This window comes from Taudactylus pleione, unplaced genomic scaffold (genome assembly GCF_031769625.1).
Source record: "Taudactylus pleione unplaced genomic scaffold, aTauple2 ptg000129l, whole genome shotgun sequence".
In the NCBI taxonomy this organism is placed as follows: Eukaryota; Metazoa; Chordata; class Amphibia; order Anura; family Myobatrachidae; genus Taudactylus; species Taudactylus pleione.
In genome coordinates this window covers 3,963,354-3,977,572 of record NW_028284531.1, presented here as the reverse complement: position 1 = coordinate 3,977,572, position 14,219 = coordinate 3,963,354, and the positions used below count along the sequence as shown (strand labels likewise).

General features: G+C 43.8%; 1 protein-coding gene across 1 annotated transcript in view; it reads right to left on the bottom strand.

Annotated features, from left to right (window-relative positions):
- Positions 1-12,741, bottom strand: part of SEMA6D (semaphorin 6D) — a 170,225-nt gene extending 157,484 nt beyond the window's left edge. The window contains exon 1 of the mRNA XM_088472784.1: positions 12,703-12,741. The gene's annotated coding sequence lies outside the window, so the exon portion shown is untranslated. The remainder of the gene's footprint in view (positions 1-12,702) is intronic.
- Between the last annotated feature and the right edge of the window lie 1,478 nt (positions 12,742-14,219).

Genomic DNA, 14,219 nt, shown 5'->3' with positions numbered 1-14,219 from the left:
TTTTTTTTTGCTTTGCTTTTAACTCAGAAACAACCCCTTAGTGTTTGATATGGAAATGTGTGTATTATAATAACATCCTGGCTGTACCTTGTTATGGATGCTGGACATCAGAGCCGTAATTAGATTTTTTGGTGCCCTGTGCCAGAGAGAGCATTGTCGCCCCCCCTCCCCATTTTTTAATTAGGGACATAAGATAGTGCACCTGAAAAAGAGCCATGGCCTCATGGGGAAGGGCTGGGGATGAGATAGGGGCACTCCTGGGGCAGCCAAGAGATGCTGGGGATAAAAGAAGAGGAGAATGATAATAAACAGGAAAATTGACAGGCCCAAACAGCGCCCCCCTGCCCTGCCGTGTCCTGGGCCATGGCACTGGTCGTACTAGCCTAGTTACGGCCCTGCTGGACATAATCTGGAACATCCCGGATCTATATAGAATAGAAGCACCCTATTGTAGACTCATACCTTTATATGGTCACTGAACTCCTTTGTGACTTATAATATATTTCTAAAAACTACATTAGGGACCGTGGGAGTATATTACCACATATATTGTTCAAGTGGCAAGTATATCCTCGAAGCATGCATCCTGTAAGGTGCCTAGAAACTTGGTCATGTGCTCACGATCCGACAATGTGTCCGATTTCCCCTTGAACTCTCCCCAGCAGCTCCCCGGTAGTCGTCGGCACGATTTGGTGTTAAAAAACTGTCCAAAGTGACAAACGATCTATCGTGCCTCCTAACTATTCCAGTGCATCGTGACTGAGATTGTCAAATCTGCCCTACAGCACGGCAGATCTGAAGATGCGATGTACGACCTGCAGGGACGCGCATCGGCATCGTGATCGTGAGTGGAAACTCACGATTTGGGTATATTTTACACGATTTGTCGTCACAATTCGTCGGAATTAGGCAAATCGTGTAAAAAATCGCCAAGTGTGTAGGCACCTTTAGATTGTAAGCTCTCATGAGCAAGGCCCTCCCTACTCTTCATCAACCATGTACAGCATTATAGCTTTTATATATTGACTTTGTTATTTGTATATGATTTGTTTTATCTCACTGTCAGGCGCACTGTCAGGAGTTCTGTGGAACCTTATAAATATACACTGACAATGATCCTTTATAAAAGGGAATAAGTTTGCCCAACTTTCCCTGCGTCCTACTCCGCCTATATTACTTTTATTTCCCATATCAAACAATAAGATGTTTGTTCTGTTTAATAGACAAGAATAACATCAGAACAAATGCTATATTCACTGTTGAGTTGTTTTCCTTCATGTATCAAACCTCATTAGGCCCAATGTGGTGCTTAGGTTATATTTGTATTGCAGAAGCTATTATTGAACAACTAATGTATTTCTATGACTTTGTGGTTTTTTAAAAAAAGAAGTTACTCTTGTCATTGCTTTTAGTATATTGTTTTACATGTATAGAGTGGACCATTGATAACATATGAATTTCAGAAACGGATCGGAATGTACTAACAGGAAAATGCGGTCAAAACTCCTAAAACAAAGTTTGACTGCATTTCCCATATGTAAAAAGCTCCAGTAATCAAAACTTTCCAGAGCTCTTTAGATGGTGTTGTCTAATAGAAATCTGTGGGCTCCTTTCTGCATAGTTCCCTGAGAGAGATTTAATAGGATCCCTTGTGGGGTCCTCCGCGACTCTGATTGCAAAGTACAGCAGTCTTTTTGGAAGAGCTGTCCATTGTGATTGTAATCGCAATTGTACGTGCATACCGGCGTTATTAATCAGGCCCTTATATGCAGGTTTGCTACCCTCCCGATTTTGCCAGGAGCCTCCCGAAAATCGGGTGCAGCTCCCGGCCCCCCGGAAAGGCAGGCAAGCCTCCTGCCAGCTGCCGATCCCCCCAACCCCCCCCACGATTAATAGTTAAACCCCTACGGTGGAGGGGGCCGGTATTATCGGCATTGTGCAGCAGGGGCGGGTCCAAAATGAGGCGATCGCATGGTCCCGCCCCCGCCAAGCCCACAAATGCCAGTCAACTGCCTGGCCACTCCCCCTTGTCCCAGCCACGCCCCCCCGTCCTGTTGATCTGGCTGCCCCCTCCCGTAAGGAGCAGCCAGAAAGTCGTCAAGTATGATTATATGTATATTCCTTGCAATTATTATCAGATTTATAGCAGATCTCCTGTTGCTTAATACATTGCTGCTAGGTCTTGGCAGTGGATGCCTGTGGTTATAGAACTACTTACGATTACGAGTCACATGATGGTTTGCTGCAATTGGTAATGGGAACAGAAACTTTGTTTTACTATTCACCTCAAATATTCCATTGTATGACTATTAGGTTTGCTATCCCTTTACATTAAAATTTTAAAGGGTCACTAAATGCACACCGCTGGAAAGAAACAACATTAGTTACACATTATCAGGACTAAACTAAATTAAGAAACAGCTCACTTCCTCCGTGCCATCAATATTTTACTCAGCCATACCCTGAACACACAACACAGAATGAATCATTGATGTGCTGGTGTACGTCCATTATTTATACATTCTTAAGACAATCACTAGTGTGTGTGTATGTGTGTGTGTGTGTTTGTGTGTGTGTGTGTTTGTATACCTTTTTAATGTTTGGTTATTATTATTAAAAGGTTAGGGAATGAGCTGTGTGGATTAAAGTATTTGCTGAGAAACAAGGAATTTGTAGGTCATAGTGAATTAGGAAATCACAGACAATACTAATCTGCCACACCGCTGATAACACACGTGTGACTTTTATACAAAGAATATCCTATTACCTGCACACTGCCACAGTGGATAGCACTATTGCTTCACCTTGGTTTATATTTATATTCCATCAAGGGTGCGTATGTAGTTTGTATGCTTTCCTTCAGCTTGTGCATGTTTCCTTCCATAGTTCAAATATACTGTATACCTGTAGGTTAACTGGCACTGAAGTGTGTGTTTGGTGATAGAGAAATGACATGGTAAACCCCACTGGGCAGAGATTGCAGTGTCTCGGTATAACTATCTGTAAAGCGCTTGGCAATATGTTAATGCTAAACACATAAAGTTTACTAATAATAACATTAATAATTCTGTTAATGCACTGGGGATTATTTATGAAAACTGGTGCATGGATAACTGCAGAAATGCTCATTAAACCATAACAAATTACATATTTGTTTATTTATTACCAGTTATTTATATAGCGCACACATATTCCGCAGCGCTTTACAGAGAATATTTGGCCACTCACTTCAGTCCCTGCTTACAGTCTATGTTCCCTATCACATACACACTAGGGTTCATTTTTGTTGGGAGCCAATTAACTTACCAGTATATTTTTGGCGTGTGGGAGGAAACCGGAGTTCCCGGAGGAAACCCTCGCAAGCACAGGGAGAATATACAAACTCCACACAGGTAGGGCCATGGTGGGAATCGAACCCATGACCTCAGTGCTGTGAGGCAGTAATGCTAACCATTACACCATCTGTCCTGCCCCACATATGTTCTAAATGTCCCACAAAATGATTTTCCTGGCCTTGCTCTGTTTCAGGCACATCTGGACAATATGTCCCACTTAGATATGCACTTTCAATGCCATGCATGCTAGCAACCAGGGCGGGATTAGGGGTGGAAGTTTTCAAGTGGAACCTGACATGCCAAGGGAGGTGAGTATGCGAGGGGGTGGGTGTGGTGTGTGCATGGGATGTGTATATGGTGGTATTGCTGTTTAGTAAATGGAAGCACTGTAGGGCATATTGGGGGGGGGCGCACTGTGGAGTATATAAGGGGGGGCACTGTGGGGTGTCAATTTTATTTGAGGGGCCCCCACAAGCCTTAATCCAGCCCTGCTAGCAGCAGCTTCATGTGGCATTGTAGGACTGTTTTTAGGGTATGTGAAGGGGTCTGGGAGAGGCCCAGCGCATTGAAAGCACTGAGCATTCCTCCAATCATGGAACATTGTAAGTGTGACCCCAGCCCCTTCCTGTGCACGCACTCTGTTCTGAATTTTAACTGATTAATGTTTAGAAGCAGTGGTGGATTATCCTTAGATACTGGAGCTCCCCTCCCCCTTCCCAGTAAAATCCTCTACCCCAGTGATTGTTCCCTGGCACTGAATAGACCACAAGCCTGTCACTGCAAAAAAAAAAATTAAAGAAAATAAATCGCTTACCTACATCCAGGGACAGGTGATCGGTGCTCTAGTGATGTCCTCTGGGGCTCCTGTTAGCTGGTCTCCCGGCTCCTGCACTGTGACCCCAGTCAGCTGCTCTATGCAGCAGCTGAGCAGGGTCACAGTGCAGGATGGGAGACTAGCTGACCGGAGCCCCAGAGGACATCACCGGAGCACTGATCACGAGGTAAGTGCAGGGTGGGGTGGTCACGAGGGTCGGCATTGCGGTATCCGGTGGCGGCGCATGGGCAGACACATTCTCCCTGTATTTAAATTAAAATGCAGGGAGAAGTGTGCGGACATGATTCACATGGACAGAGCTTTATTGCAATCTCTGTCCCTGCATGCGGATGTTAGTACATCCATGTGATATTTCCAAAATTCGCAATGCGAATTTAGTTGGAAATATCACACTACAACTGCATTTTAAATGCGGATTGTAATGAATAGGGGCCTATGTCATTTACATGGTGACAGAGTAGAAGAAAAATGTAGATGAAGGAATGTGGAAATGTGATGATATTTGTTCAAATGTATGTGCAAAATTATGCAATCGCCTAAATGATTGCTCTAGTTATGTACCCTATCACTAAATAAATGTTTCAGGTCATTCTCACTTTACAAAGGCTCCATAACAGGGAGTGGCATGTAGGGTTCCTTACTACACGTCCCGACCACTTTTCAGACCTGCGAGCAGCCTTCAATGAGCATGGCCTGTGGCCTCAGCAGCCTGGCAAGTAGTATCCCAGTAATCCAGGAAAGGAGGCGGCTAATTACGTCAGATAACATAAATGATAGTGCTCTTTTTTTCAACTGAATGAGTTGTGTAGTTACAAAACTTGCCTAAGCATGTAACTATCAATTGATCTAATGGATTTGTGCCAAATATAAACTAGGGATGTGCGCCGGACCATTTTTGCCGGATTTGGATTTGGTTCTAATTCGTCGTCCGGCTTTGGATTTGGATTTGGATTTGCCAAACTGCGGTGACTGGCTTTGGATTTGGATTTGGATTTGGATTTTTTTACAAAAATTGACAAAAAAAGCTAAAATCACATAAATTGGTCTTTTTTTTCTTCCTAGAGTATTATTAACCTCAATAACATTATTTTCCAGTCAATTTAGACCATATCACAGCTTATAATATTGTTTTCAACATTATTGGCCAAAGGTTGCAGTGAGCTGACTGGTTACTAAGCGACAAAGCAGCGGCACAACGACACAGACACCACAGTATAAAGCACATCTATGACACATTGCCAGACAGCAGTGGCAGAAATGAAAAGTAGGGCACCCACCCAGTGGGGTACGGCCAGCAGAGTCATAGTACTTGTTTACAAAGTGGGCTACGGCCCTAGGAGTCACAGTGCACAATCTTATTAGCATTACACCGCACATAGGGCCTGATTCACATTACACCATAAAGTAGTGTCTCTTATTTATGTTACGACACACAGTAGTGCCCCTTTTACACAATGCCCACAGTAGTGACCCTTTTACACAATGCCCACAGTAGCGGTGTCCCTTACACAATGTCCCCCAGCAGTGGTGCCCCCTATGCAGTCCCCTTAGTAGTAGGGTCCACTATGCAGTGCCCCCAGTAGAATGCCCCCCAGTAGTATGCCCCCCATTAGCAGGCCCCCCCAAGTAGTATGCCCCCCATTAGCAGGCCCCCCCAGTAGTATGCCCCCCATTAGCATGCCACCCAGTAGTATGCCCCCCCAGTAGTATGGCTCCCCCAGTAGTAGGCTGCCCCAGTAGCAGGCCCCCCCAGTAGTAGGCTGCCCCAGTAGTAGCCCCCCCTGTAGTATGGGCCCCCCCTGTAGTATGGCCCCCCCTGTAGTAGGCTGCCCCAGTAGCAGCCCCCCCCAGTAGTAGTAAGCCCCCCCAGTAGTATGGCCCCCCCCAGTAGCAGGCCCCTCAGTAGTATGGCCCCCCCAGTAGCAGACCCCCCCCAGTAGTATAGCCCCCCCCAGTAGCAGGCCCCTCTGTAGTATGGCCCCCCCAGTAGTATAGCCCCGCCCAGTAGCAGACCCCCCCCAGTAGTGCAGACCCCCCCCAGTAGTATAGCCCCCCCAGTAGCAGGCCCCTCTGTAGTATGGCCCCCCAATAGTGCAGATCCCCCCCAGTAGTATGGCCCCCCCAGTAGCAGACCCCCCCCAGTAGTATAGCCCCCCCCAGTAGCAGGCCCCTCTGTAGTATGGCCCCCCCAGTAGTATTGCCCCCCCCAGTAGCAGACCCCCCCCCAGTAGTGCAGACCCCCCCCAGTAGTATAGCCCCCCCCCAGTAGCAGGCCCCTCTGTAGTATGGCCCCCCAAGTAGTATAGCCCCCCCCAGTAGCAGACCCCCCCCAGTAGCGCCCCCGGACCTTTGACAAGTAAAAAAATAAAAAAAATAAAACTTACCTGATTCCCCGCTCCCGCACCGTCCGCTCTGTCACACGCTGAGGAGGGAGCCGGAAGACGGAGCTCATGTGTGAGCTCCAGCCGGCTCCCTCCGTGCAGCAGCCAATGAGAGTCTGTGTGACTCTCATTGGCTGCTGTAACAAACACACAGCTGCCGCTGGCGGCTGTGTGTCTGTGTCTGTGTAGGGCAGAGCGCTATCACTGCGCTCTGCCCTACACGCGAGGAGACCTGATGTCGGATTCTCTAGTGAGAATCCGACATCAGGCGGCCGCCGTTCGGCCCCGAACGGGGATCCGAGTCAGGCGGTGAACACCCGAACAGGGTTCGGGTGGACTCGGATCCCCAATGTTCGGAACGGTTCGGATTCCACAGAATCCGAACCGCTCATCTCTAATATAAACTAAAAGATATATCCATATTATTACATCAAACGTGTCCAAGAAATAATTTTTTTGCTGGCTGATTTGCTCCTGGGGGCCTGATATAGATTTACATGAAGTTTAATTATGTAATGACATGTCTTGGTGCAAAATTAATGCAAATCTCAGTCAGACTGTGAAATTTATTAGAATTGCAGGTATTAAATAGGTAACATCACCAAGATAAAAAAAAATATATACTTTTTTTTTTCATCAAGGTATTACATATTGTATTTAGGTATTCTTAAATTTTGTAATTACCATATACACTTCGTTCACCCACCCCATATCATACTTGCACCATATAGTGTATTTTCCACTTTTGTTTTCACCCTGGAGCTTCTTAGGCAAACCAGAAGTGTGAGTGATCATCTTTCTATCATCCCAGTAGACAGTCATATTCCCTACCAAGGATGATTTAGAGCAGTGATTTTCAACCTTTTTTAACTCGCGGCACACTACACAAGATTTTAAAATTGCCAAGGCACACTATCCGGCGATGCGGTGTGCGCGGACTATGAAAAAACACACTACATTAGTTCCCACAGGAACAAAACACACTACATTGGCCCCCACAAGAATAAAAAACACACTACATTGGCCCCCACAAGAATAAAACAATCCCATTTGCTGGCCTAACAGAAAAAAAAACCCACATTGCTCCCCACAAAAAAAACAACCATACCACATTGCGCCCCACAGAATTGCTCCCCACAGAAAAAGAAACCTATGGCTGGCCCCACAGAAACAAAAAACAAAACAAAACACATTGTTCCCCACTAAATAGCCAAATATATGGCTGGATAACATATGGCTGGTTCTCACTAAATAAAAATGACATGACTGGTTCCCACGAAAAAATAAACTATGGCTGGTACCCACGAAGAAGAAAAAAATGTCTGGTCCCCACAAAACCAACATTTCTTCCCCCCTTGTCACTCACACTGCAGCAGGATCGCGTGCGGGCGGGCTTCCAGGCAGGCTGGACAGAGCGCGGGCTGGCTGATTGACGCAGGGCGTTGGCTGGCAGAGCGGGCTGGAGGGCAGTGGACAACGCGGCGTGCATGACCTGTGATGTCACGCCGCATCTTTGCAGGTCACTACCCGGTCGCGCCTGAGTCTCCCAGAGGAGCTCAGCGGCCCGGGATGCTGAAGTACAGTAAAATGTGCCCGGTGGCTCTGACAGCCCCGCGGCACACTTCACAACCGGCCACGGCACACTAGTGTGCCGCGGCACACTGGTTGAAAACCGCTGATTTAGAGGAATGATGAGTTATACTATTGTGTACCATGTGATGTCACTGCTCTGAAGTGCAGACTGTGCTCTGAGTTCTGTTACAGTAAGGATATTGGCTGGCTTCCTGCATAATGACTGTATCCCTTAGTGAATTATTGATATCTACATTTTTCACAATTATTAAGATAACAAATAGTAATTTAATTACGTGATTTGAGTTATGATGCACATCCCATTATTGTAACACAAAGGGGGACATTTATTAAAAGGTGCACAGTAAAGTATTCTGTTACTCAGAGTAACCCATCAGATTATGTTATCCATTTACAGCAGCTTAGATACATCTGATTGGTTTCTATGAGTTACAGTAGTTTTTCAAATGCACCAGCTGTCAGAAATATTTCATATGGTATCCGTGCAATAGAGCATAAGGTAATGGGAGTAAAGTGTGTGCAGCATGGTCTTTAACAGCTCAATAAATGTACCATGTGCATGTAAAGTGTGCAGTTGCTGTGTTTAATGTTGGCTTTATATTATGTTGCTTTATACACCTGTTATTGTTCTTGTGTCAGTCCTTATGTTACTGGGATGACAAGCAAATGTAAAGAAAATGTTGATGATTCAAGATGTACAAAAATTGAGGACACAGATGAGGATGAAGTAGGGCAGAGATACTTAGGGGAAGAAAAAGAGGATTCTCTAGGGTTTACTTAGAAACAACACTGGGGAGACAAGGAGTTGTGGCACAAAAAATGACAAAGGCTCCCTAAATATCTAGTCTTCCCCACACCAATAAATACGCCCCGTGGTGGATGGAGTTATACATGCCCCTTTGGTGGAGTAGGAGACACACCCTCAATGGTATGCTGTCATCTCTCTGAATTGATTTTGAGGATAAAGTGTGCTTTATGTGCAGGAACGTACGTAAAGCCCCAGGTAGTGACAGATTGTGAGGTTCCCAGTGCAGGGAACTTAGGGGTTACTATGGTGTGCTTTTGTCTAGCCCAGAGGTTCCCAAACTTTTTTGAATCAAGGCGCCCTAAAGTAACAGCATTGTTTTCACGGCACCCCTAAGCCAAACGTTTGTTATTGAGAAATTCATAAAAAATTTAGTAAAGTAGTAAAGTGAAGTAAATTGTGCTTACCTGTCATCCTTAGCTTCAGTTATGTGATGTTGGACAGGTTTAAGCTTTTGTTTGTGCACATATTTACATTACATTAACCATAAATAATTTGATTTGGTGCTGGACCACCAACCCGAGGCACCCCTGCAAGTGTCCTGAGGCACCCCAGGGTGCCACAGCACACAGTTTGGGAACCACTGGTCTAGCCTATAGCAGTGTTTGTCAGAGTTTTTAGGGGTGGGCAATTCTGTTTTTAGCCTAGTACTGGAAAGGGATCTGCCTCTTTTCCTGTAAATTTCCTCCCCTCCCTTCCCTTTTTAATTTTTTTTTGTAGCATATGATAATATGATATAAATTCACAACAATCGGCCAGAGCAAGTGCCATCGGAGGCAGACAGAGAGAAATCCGTAGGATCCCCCTCCAGTTTAATGAGCTACTATGGACTAAGGCCAACTTAAGATGGCGTTAGCGGCCGGACCCAAGCTCTGCAATGTGACAGTAGTGTACCTACGTTGGCTACTTTTGTAGTTAGAAATATAGGGACTGTGGCAGATTGATATCCGAGATATCTGCTGTGGTCCCTCTTTGTTAAATTAGGCTCTCGCTGGCTAAAATGTAGAGAATTATAAGCTTACCTTTCTGTATAGCACAAAGGCTTCCAAGAGAAAAAGAGAGACTCTTTGTTGGGGCACTCTTATTATGAATTATGTCAATTACATGAAATGGAACCTTTATTTGGTCCTATTAAAAAGTATATAGTAGTTTTTGTGTCGATACCAAAAAATTATAACAACACACAATTAAAAATTATACCCACTTAGAACATATTATGCTCACTCCAGGGGCGTGTCTATAATGGGTGCAGGGTGTGCGGGGAACATGGGCCCCTGGGTCCAGGGGGTCTCCGCACCGCATACCCTTCACCCATAATCTTATTTACCTCTCCAGAATCCCATGTCGGAGCGGGGGTCCGGCGCTGTTAAACGACTGGAAAATGGCCGCGGCAGCCATTTTCCCGTCACTTGCGCATGCACAGTACAGGGAAAATGGCTGCCACGGCCATTTTCTCGGTGCCCTGTGCATACACTATAGACTCTGGGCACACTCTAGTGCCCACAGTCTATAACTCCGGCTCTGGCCGCGCACAGCTCAGTGCGCTGCCGGCAGCCGGGCGGAGAGGAAGGGACCATGTCGGAGACTGCACATGGGCCCCCTCCTCTCTAGAAATGCCCCTGGCTCACTCTGAACAATTATGTATGTCATACATCTATGTGCTATGAACAGGAAGCTGCTCTCCTGCTTAAAGATAGCGACATATGAAGCTAATCAAATAGTAATGTGAGATAATACCATAATTTTGAAATGGTAGGTGTGTCAATTCACCTCTTCTGTTTACCGAAGGGGCATTGAAAGTGAAAATATTTAAAACATTAATGACCTAATAATTACATCAACGTATCTAATAATGAAGGTTCTATTGTAACATTCTGCTGGTGTCCGTTAATATGTCGTATATAATACATTTTCACATGTTATGGTAGCTATGATATAGCCACTAGCGCACAGTCACCCTTTAATTATAAGTCAACCAATATTAGGTACACAATCTGCTGCTATGGGTAACCAATACAGGTTACCATAAAGGTTTATTAGTCTTCCAACTCGTTATTTCAAAGGTTTGGTATATAGCCTATAATAGTTCTCATATGATGGCATACAACAAAATTAATACACAAAGGCGAGTATAAAAAAGAGAAAACCAAATCAATTCAACCCAATAAAACAGAAAGTTTAATCAATTTCAATTGAACCGCATAGATATTTATACATCAAATATTGTGGTGACCGCAGTCAACCCAATACCCTCCTAATTGTATAGGGAATGTAGCAAAAGATTCACAATTTTGTGTGTAAATCACAAATGATTCATACGTATGTACATCCCCAATGATCTGTTACTACATATCTAGAAACCTAAATCAGATATCCTGTTTTGCTTCATTTACAATAAAGCCTTAATAATCATACATTTAGGAGTCATCTGAAAATAGTCATAGCTCTCAAAGTACATTTTGAAATTTTTTTCACAGATATGTGTATAGTAGTACATTGAACCATAGAAAAATATCTTGAATGACACTTATAACATAAATAGGCACTTGTTACATTAAAGTGTTACTTTTTCTAAATTCCACATCTGGGTTTAACAGAGTGTGTTTCGAAACATACAATTAATATACAGTGTCACCTGTGAAATAAACAGTGTTATCATCTTCAAGTTATTATAACCATACATTTGCTAGGTCACATGGTAATATACTCATTGTTTTTGACATCTATTTCTGAGAATATTTTTAAATTATCAAGGCTGTAGGAGGTAATTTTCCTGCTTCTGCTGCTCCTGTGTGTGCGTTCTGCATTGAACACTGATAGTGAGAGAGTGTACTTCTCACCTCAGCCAGGACAGAAGAAAGAAAAAGAAATGGAATCTGCTTTTACCAGAGCCCTTGATGGAAAATGAATCCAGTACAAGGACATGGAAAGTTCAGGATAGTAATGAGAGTTCCAACGAAATTTGGGAAACAGGAAAAAAGAGGATAATCTCTAATATAATTTGAACCCAAGTTCTTAATACTTAAAAAATCACTTACACAGAGAGATAAAGTTTTACCTATAGAGCAAAATCTTGTAAGTTACACTAATACCCCTTTTCCACCTAAATTTCGGGTCTGACCCAGAGTTGGAACAAAGTTCCTATTCGGATCAGACCCAGAATTTTGCCGCCGCCGACTCGGGTTATTCCTGAGTCGGCGCCGCTCACACCGCAGTCGGGTCTGCATAGACCCGGCTTTTGCGGAGTGAAAGTGGTCGCTTGGAGATTACGTCATCTCCAAGCGCCACTGAAGCCGGACCAATCGGCCGGCTAGCAGCGCACTCCAGGTCATCGTGACCCGGAGTGCGCTGTTCTCACAGCAGGGTTTCACGGGCTATGCCCGTGTTAAACCCTGCTAGTTACCTGGGTTGGATTGCCGGGTCACTCGACCCGGCGATCCAACTCTCTCCCCTTTACACCAGGGAGCTGCCCTGGTTAACCCTTCAAAAACCTGGGTTTTAGCTCTGGTGTAAAAGGGGTATTAATGAGCAGACAAATCAATGTTATAAACCATGAAAAACACATTTTATTAATTACACTGATGAACCAACTTTATATGGAACAGAAAATTCTGCTAATGAACAGACATATAAATGTCTAAACCATGCAAAGCAAATGTCGTTATTAGTACTTATAAGTCAACACAGTATGTAAAGCATAGAAGTGAATTCATAATTAAATTGTGTGCCGCTAGAACATGTGTCATACAATACCAGGAGATGTATTGCAGGTCCCGGGTTTATGCACCCGTCCGATCCGTTCCTGGCGGATCCTCCTCCTCTCCAGCTGGGGTTTGTTCCATTGATCTAGTAGTGTTTTCTTACACATTCCATGCTGGAGGTTTGCAGACTGGAGTCCAACAAGCACTACATGCATTAGATTCTTCTCCAGACTTGTAATTGAGGGGTATGTTCTTTGACAGAGAGCAGCCATCCTCGGGATCCTTAATATTTACGGGTACCACCCAAAAATTTGTGTTTTCGGGGAATATCCCATAAATATTCTTTCATAAATATGCCCCTGAATCAGGTTCTCCCTGGCTAAAATGTAGAGAATTATAAGCTTACCTTTCTGTATTGCAAACAGAAATAAGTGTCCATCTTTAGTTTTGCATTGGTATGAGATGATTTATATTAGTAAATATTCTAGTGTATCTTTTCATGCTGGATTGCCTTATATTGTATGTTTAATGTCCCATTAGATTACAAAGGAATTGTGCAGGACTGTGATCAATAATCCCATTAAATGGTATCACTTGTGAATGTGGTAGTTTGACAGACAGAGATATCTGTAAATGATCTTTTCATCACTGTTTTACAAGGTCTCCCAATGTGTAAGCAGTTAGCACTGCACAGGTCAGCTGTGGATGGTCAGTACAGCACCTGTCTCTTCAGCGCTGGCGTTTTCTAGGAAATAAAATTTTATTTTTGTCACAGCTGTCAAGATGTTAATGATTTAATTTTAGTTCTTTCAAAGCAAGCAGGCATGAAAACATGCAAACAATCCCTCCAACAAGTATTGGATGCAGCCAAACTTTCCCATGCCTGACCTTTGCTTGGCTCATTTGACTTCCAAAACATTCAGATCATGCCCTGAGCTTTGCCAATGCTTCAATGAATAGACACACTCCAATATTTTTTTATGCTTATGCTCATGCTTTGATTGGCACTTCTGCCTGGTTCCTTATCGCTCTCGCCCTCATCTTTTATGTATTTTGCTCCCGTCCTATAGCAGCGTAGATAAAACAAAATGACACCACAAAAAAGTAGATAAGTATATAAAAGGGTTGTCTAGTCTTCTATAAAGAAAAAGCTGAAAAAAACAACAACTTCCAAATCTGAAAGCCTCTGAAGTAGATGGAGTCTTTAAATGATCTATGAAAGCACAAAAGGCGTAGAAGTGACTAGCAAACCAAATAAAACTCAGGCAGCAACAAATGAAGAAAAGCTTGAGGGGGGGAGCGGGTGCCAAGGACTTTAGGCAAGATGGATGTCTGCTTTATCCTTTAAGTGTATAAAAATTAAAAAATATGCCGATACAGCACAATTCTTACAAGTATAATAGCTGAGCAGCACATAATCAAATGGTTTTCAAGATGAACCATAAACTGTTATCACCCCACAAAGGTTAAGAAATCTTGCATAATGTCTGATAGTAAACACTAAAAATGTCTGATGAACACAGCAGATGGTGGAGTATTTTGATGCCGTTTATTGTGACGGGAATTTAG